Source organism: Microcebus murinus, chromosome 1 (assembly GCF_040939455.1).
Source record: "Microcebus murinus isolate Inina chromosome 1, M.murinus_Inina_mat1.0, whole genome shotgun sequence".
NCBI classification, from domain to species: Eukaryota; Metazoa; Chordata; class Mammalia; order Primates; family Cheirogaleidae; genus Microcebus; species Microcebus murinus.
Genome location: NC_134104.1, coordinates 31,479,566 through 31,487,581, shown reverse-complemented (window position 1 = coordinate 31,487,581; position 8,016 = coordinate 31,479,566). Strand labels below are relative to the sequence as shown.

The window sequence follows — 8,016 nt, the reverse complement described above, 5'->3', positions numbered from 1 at the left end:
ATACCCTATTACTGTAGTACCTATGTGTCCACTTAGGTGCTACTCAGTTAATACCAGTTTGCTGGAGAATATATCTGGTGCTTGTTTCTCCATTCTTGGGATACTTCACTTAGTAGTATGGGTTCCAGCTCTAACCAGGAAAATATAAGATGTGCTATATCACCATTGTTTCTTAGAGCTGAATAGTACTCCATAGTATACATATACCACATTTTATTAATCCATTCTTGGATTGATGGGCACTTGGGCTGTTTCCACAGCCTTGCAATTATGAATTGTGCTGCTATAAACATTCGAGTGCAGGTGTTTTTTTTGTAGAGTGTCATTGGATCATTTTGGTAGATGCCCAGCAATGGGATTGCTGGATCAAATGGTAGATTCACTTGTATTGCTTTAAGGTATCTCCATATTGCTTTCCACAGAGGTTGAACTAGTTTGCAGTCCCACCAGCAGTGTGGGAGTGTTCCTCTCTCTCCGCAACCACGCTAGCATTTATTGTTTGGAGATTTTTTGATAAAGGCCATTCTCACTGGGGTTAAGTGATATCTCATTGTGGTTTTGATTTGCATTTCCCTGATGATTTTGGTCTCCTGTATTATCAAATATTAATACAATTATCTTTGATGAAGTTTGGAGAGAGTTGTTTTATTAGTGTATAATATTAGTGGAGAATATTTAACTTACAAACCATTTTGTAATAAAAAAATATATATATCATAGGCCTGGAAATCATGCAATCATAATTTGCAAATCACTTTTGAGGTAGTGACTTGGAGTAAATTTTTGGTCTTTCTGGATCACTTCTCTTATATGTACAGTGAGGTTCAGTGAACTTGTACATAAAGCACTGAACCCAATGGCTGGCATATTGTAGAAATTCAAATCTTGTGCGGATGTTCATGTGTGTGTGCATATAAACACATACAGATATATGAATATAAGTATGTGTACCTAAGTTCAAGGCAATGTATAGCTAGAAAACCTTTTCAAAGAATTGAACACTTGAAACTAATTTATGAGCTAAAGTCTATCTTATTCTTTTATTTATTCATTTATTCATTCATTCATTCATTTATACATTTATTCTATAAACCTGTTGATTGACTGCTGTTATTCCTATGTTTCTGATAAACACAGCAATAAACAGGGCATTTTCTTTGCCACTGAGAGGCTCACAATTTTAGATGTAGTCAGAGATGTAAGCAAATAATTATAATGTCATGATATGGTATTGGAACATCTTTTAAAAACTGAGTACAATAAAATCGTGTATGAGGCAGAACTAGTACTGTACAAGTTCAACTTTTGAATATTGCTATCTTACATTTGGGAATAAATCATAGAGAGTTATCAAAGCAGCAACACCAAGCAAGTGTTTATTGATAATTATTGAGTTTTAATTTTGTGACGGCTCAGGTTGGAAGCGTTCGTACCTCAGAAACAGCGGTTATCGTCCAGGCCTAGAATTCTTTTATTTTTTGTTTGGTTCAGGTTTCACGCTAGAAGGTGCCTCAGGATGTCTTCATCACATTTTATAAGTAGACACAGAAAGGATTTAAGTACCAAAATGATTAGAATTAAAATTGCTCCTAGGAAATTACCGTCTCAGAAAGAAAACAGAAACAAGGAATATTAACTAACTAGACATTTTGGTTTGAAAGATGTCAACATTCCAACCCTAGAAGGTAGAATTCTTGTTGAATTAGATGAGACATCTCAAGAGCTTATTTCAGAAAAGGCCAATGTCCAGCCAAGTAAGTAAAGGGTCAATGAAAACTGTCCCAAGTGACCAATGAAAACAGATATTCCAAAAATACAAAGAAGAAAAGCTACTACAAAAATTGAAAGAGCAGAGAGAGAAAGCTAAACAAGGATTATTTAAAGTGGGTCTTTACAAAGCTGATATGCCTTATCTTCTTTCATCAAACAAGGATGCTATGAAAGCTGAGCCAAAAAAGGCGTTTTTATCTTCTGTACAGCTTACAAGGTTGAAGGCCAAAGACCAGATGGAGCAGACTAAGATTGATAATGGGAGTGATGTTCTAGCAATAAGCTGTGGTCAAAGACAAACTTCTGAAAAGAAAGTGTTGGACAAAGAGAAAAGAATTGTACAGCCTGTTGTGCCCACGTCGGTGAAAACGACTCGATCAGCTACTCAAGCAGCAAAGCAGATTGCTAGAACAGTCTCATCTACCACAGCAATAAAGCCAATCTCAAGAGGTACTAATGATAATGAACCAGAAAGAAAGGCAGAAAATAAGGCAAGACCCACCAAAATGATAGAAACAAAACCTGACAAGGGTATTTCTTGTACACTTGATAGTAAAGAAAATACTTTGGCTTCACAAACTAGTACAACAAATAGAATAGATCCAGATAGAGTCTCATGAAAAATGGAAAGCTTACCTAAGGCAAATACTGCAAAAATGAAAAGGAAGAATTCCTTTGTACCTAAAGATTTTATGTTTCAGCCACTGGTTGGTCTGAAGACCTATCAAGTAACATCCTGGCATCGCTTTCTTGACATCCAGTTACAACTAGACCCCTTTGAAAACAGAGATGATAAGATTCAAGAAGCAACAAAAGAAATTTTGGCACTAAAATGCAAAATTTATGCTACCAAGACACTACAGCAAGATTCAAATAAATTACGGTGTCCTTTGAGTTCTCTAATAGTTTGGAATGAAGACCGTGTCTTAAATCATAATGAAGCTACTACTAAAAATTCAAATGGGCTTCCAACTAAAGAGGTCTCATCACTTGAAACAAATGAACAATATCTCAGCCACAACGTGATGTGCCATGTTTCAGAAATATCCTCCAGTGAGAAACTGCAAAATTAACTTCACATTGCCTGGAGTGGGACAAGAAACTTGAATCGGACATTACAGATGATGCTAAAGATCTTATTTGCACAGCAGTTGGTCAAACAAGACTCCTTATGAAAGAAAAGTTCAAACAATTTGAATGACTGGTGAATAATTGTGGATATAAACAAGATGTAAAGGAGACTACTTGTACAGATCTGGATGGGTTTTTGGGATATGATTTGTTTTCAGGTAGGAGATGTAGACCAGGAATTCCAAACTTGAGAAATCTGGCTGGCAAAACAATAATTATATAAGCGAAAAAGTCTTCTGGAAAGAAATTGTCTCAGGTATAGTGAGTAAACCAAAACAGGATGATAATGGAAGAACTGCAGCTAGAAATAGCCTAGCTGCCATAAAAAATGCAATGAAAGAGAAAATTAAACATGAAGAACATGCTGAGGCAATTGCCTCTGTAATACCAAGGGAAGTTGATAAAATAGTGTTTGATGCTGGATATTTCAGAGTTGCGAGTCCCATTAAATCATTCTCAGGACTTTCTATCTCTTCTAAACATCCTTCTCAAAGACTTAGAACACCTAAGTCTATCAGCAAAGCTGTGTCTCAGAACAGGGATGTGGTGGGCCTCATAAGACAAACTACATCACCAGAGAATCCTGATTCTCAGAATATAAAAAATGAAAATGATGATAAGAAGAAGGCTTTGTTTTCAAATATTCCTGAAAATAGGAAAGGCATAGTGGGAGATGCTCAGTGTCCTGGGTTATAAGATTTAATTGAAGTGAACCATGATGAAAATAAGGTAATCTTTGAGATCTATTATTTACCCAGTTAAAGAATGAGTTTTCCTCTTCTTGTTGGTGGAGTAGCAGATGATATTTAATACTAACAAAAAAAAGAAGAAGAAATTTCGGATGTTGTGGAAGGAATAGAATTAAATTCTTCAATTATATCACATGATGTTTTGATGAGTAGCCCTGAAAAAAATATACCACCACAAAATAATGTCTTACAAGAAGAAGAAACTAAAATTTCTCAGTCAGTACTATTTAATAATAAAAGTCTCACTACTGAATATCCACTTTTTGATTCACCAGGCATAAACTTCAGTAATCCATTCACTCAGCTGGAGGAGAGACATCAAGAACATTCCAGACACACTTCCTTTGGTAGTAACCTGATTACCTTTTCACCTCTAAGGCCTCCCTATGGAGAACAACTATAAGAATTTTGAATTTAAAAATAAATCCAAACATTTTTCTTCATATTATCAATGCTGTGATATATTCTTAGACTATTAAAAATTTGAATAATATGTTTGTGTTCACTTCTATTCAATCCACTTACATATTATCATATAATGTTTTTAATATTCAGTGTTCATCAAAGTATCTTTTAGATTAAGATATTCTTTTTCAAGGGAAGTGGGGATATTTTGTAGATTAATCATGCAGAATAAAAAATACACTGTGCCTTGCTCTCTTGTTTAAAATGTATAAGCTTAAAGCTAAGTACACATACTTATAGCTTATAAATGTTCTTTAGTATAAGTGAAATATATTAAACTTTGACAGAATTAAAAACATGGAAAATGCTTATTTAATTATGCATTTTCCTCTCCTAGTTGTAGTCAAACAGTTAAGTTAATGAACATATATCTTTTAATGAACATATATCTTTATTGAAGAATAAGTAGTTTGTGAGTGTGTACAAGTGAACATACAGGAGCATATGTTGTTATATAGCGCAGTGGTTTATATCAGAAGGAAAAATATCAATGTATTAGTGATATGAAGTTGTTTTCAAAACACACCTATCTGAACTAAAAATGTTCCTGCAAAATGCATTTCCATTATGTGTGTGTGTGTGTGTGAGTGTGGGTATGGTGTCTTCATCAGTGATATTGTTACCTCCTAAATGGAGGGGTTCATTCCCTTGGCAGATATCAAGTCAATAGAAATAGACAAGTTGGTTATAGCAAAGTAGTTTTTATTGCTTGACACAAGTAAGGATCACACCAGGGATAGTTCCCAAAGGACTGTGTCCTTGAACAAAAGGGTTGGGTTGGTTTTATAGTCAGAAAGTAATGATAGGATCTTGCATTGGGGTGATGCCAGGCAATGTATTCTAACTAGACCCTAGCATGGGGTGACATCAGGGCTCAGTCTGATTGGCTCTTAGGTCCTGCCATGTAGTGTCTGCTGCTTAATTAAGTCTCCATTCCTTGGTTCAAGCACTTAGGTTTCACCCATGGTTGCACACTTGGTGCATCTGGGCATGCTCAGGTTACGTGATCTTCAACCTAGGGGCCCATGGAAACAGAAAGACAACTCACAACTTTGTCATAAATGTTAAGCCAGATTGGTGTGGAAGGGTTACAATAGGAAGAGTTTAGGCTGTGTTAAAACATCTTCAAACATGCAGATATTGCCTAGACCTAGAGACAAGCACTCAGTTTTCTACACTTCCTTCCATAGTTGCTGCATGGACTAAGTCCTGCTGTCCCAATCTACTTGAGGCTAAACCTGTATATCCAAGTGGTCCTGGGGAGGACCTTTTCTAGAATTTAGCTCTTAATCCTAACACATGACCTCAAAAAAATCTTTTTATTCAATAATTATGCTAAGAAACATGATGCTTTATTAGAGTGCCATATATTGTGCTATATTATGAAACAACAACAACAAAAAACAAGACTTCAGAGACTCATAATGAGCCCTTATATTAATATAAAATCACTTTTCTAACTTTCAGCCCTTGGGTTAAGATGGTGAACAAGATTAAAACTTCAGAGGCACATACATTGGAGAAGCTGTGTCTCTGGGATTATTTTTCGGATGTTGTCCATGATTGCTTTTTAAAAAAATATTATAGATTGCCATACGAAGGACACAACTGAGCTATACTATAGCTCAGAAAGTGTATATTTATAGAAAGAAAGAAAATGTTCAAGAAAGAAATATTTATAGAAAGACTATGTTTAAGAAAGAAAGAAAGAAAATATTCAAGAAAGAACAAAAGAAAATGTTCAAGATTCAGATTTATAGAAAGAAAATGTTCAAGATTCAGATTTTAAAATAATTTATTTATTATCATGTCAAGCATGTAATTAGGACTTGCCATTATGTTAAGTGATGTATATTAAAAAATTGAGGAATTTCACAGTGTTTGGAGGGAAGCTGACAAGTAAACATAAAATGAAAATGCAGGGTGCTGAAAATTCTTGAGGGTTTTTAAGTAATAAATATGTCAGATTTTGGTATTAAAAAATAACCCTGGCATGAGGATAAGTACATGAAGTAATATTAAAATTAACAGAAAGTAAAAACTAAAATGTTGAAAGATAACCTTACCAACAAAAGGAAAACACAAAGAAGGTACAGGTAGCAAACCAGGTTAACAACTCAGTAGTTTCTTGGCTGCAAGCAACTAGACCTACTGCAGCGCTAGCAAGGACTGAATTTTCTGTGAGGAGACCCTGGATGCTCAAGAACTAGGGCAGAGAGTGAAAGGGAGAGTAAATGCAGCTGCTTGGGTTTCCTTTCTGTACAATCTATATGAGAAGGTGAAGAAGAAAATGCAAGACCAGGACACAGCAAAGCACTCCAGAAAATTTAAGTTAGTTATGTCAGGTTTTAATCTAAAACTGTCGCTTCTTGGAGCACTCATGGCCGAAGAATGACTAGACATGCCAAAGTTAGACAAGCTCGAATATGAGGTTTATTGAGGAAAGAAAGATAGGATTATAGGGCAAGAGCAAGATATAGGTTGACAGAACATGGTACATATACCACAGATGATGACTGGACCCATTGTCGCAGCAGGGCAAGAGAAAAGAAGGGTGCAAAGAGAGATTGGCTATGGTCTACACTTATTTTATAGTGCCTGGATAGGGACTTCTCTCATGGTTCAGAGGTCACCATGAAACCACTTTTGTTGGAAATTTTGGAGTCACATGACTTGGGACTCAAGTACACAAGCAGGCCATTCCAGGTCAATTTCCAGACTTTATGGTACCCATGCTGTTTGGCCCCTGGGCTACAGAATCCTCTACATTATTTTGCAGCTGGGGTACCAAGTTCTGATTGGCAGATCCGTAGGGTATTCCCTTTGCCTCCAGGTATGGATAATGAGGGTTGGACAAGACCATGATGGGAGCAACAGCACCCACTTTCATCCCTAGGATACCCAGAATCCCTCACTATCTGCCTAACAATTACACAGAGCCCTAAAGATTAATAAGCTATAAAACACTGCTCCTTGCTCCTAGGCATTCAAATCTTCACCACATCCTTCCTCTATACATGGCTAGGTTTACTACTGACAGGAGAGTTAACTCTTGAAGACAGAAACTACAGTTGTCAACTCTTTCCAGTCTGTAAGAAGGAAGAAATGTTCAGGCTAAAAACAAGTAGTTTTATTTTAAGAACATGAAAAAAGAAAGTAGAAAAAGTCTCAGCAGCTATGTAGCCAAAACTTTTAGAGAATCAGAAACCTATTCTTTGCCTTTCAGAATAAAACCATGTATCTAATAATCTGATGAAAAATGTTGCTAGTGCTCTGCACAACCATTAGTCTTTCCATCGCTGCGTTTCTCACCTTTTTTACTCCTTCCTTGCACTCTATCAGGGGGAAAGAGGGAAGTAAGGATAGTCAAGTATTTAATCCCAGGCATTTTTACCACAGAATCACTAAAGGGATCCTCCATTACTTGGTCTTCTCCACATCTGGCCTTTTCAGGTTCCAATAGCTGGTAGCTGCTTCTTCCTCTGACTTCTTCTTGCCCAGGGTGGGAACAGCTCCATGGAAATAGATTTGTCTCTTTTTGTTTCCCTTACACCACGCCTATCCTTTTGTAAATAGTCCTTTCTTTCATTAATTTTCTTCAAATTATCCAAAAGCTTGTTCTAGGAACCCAATGGAAATGGAGACATATGATTCCAGGACTCTAACTTAAGCTTTAATAAAAGCAATTCCATTCTCCCTTGTTTTACATATTAGGTTTATGAGGATTTCCAGGACTAAATTTAATAAAGTGAGTAGTATGTTCTAGAGTACGCATTTAATTAAGAGTCATATAGGAATCCTAATATGAGTCTTTAATGTGCATAACTATGAGTTTTCCTAAATATGTTTTAAGATACTTGAGGTTAGTTATCAAATCCTATACATACTTGGTATATTGGAG

General features: G+C 36.0%; 1 pseudogene; it reads left to right on the top strand.

Moving 5' to 3' along the window:
- The first annotated feature begins 1,516 nt into the window (after positions 1–1,516).
- Positions 1,517–3,568, top strand: LOC105856243 (disks large-associated protein 5 pseudogene; annotated as a pseudogene).
- Positions 3,569–8,016: the final 4,448 nt, after the last annotated feature.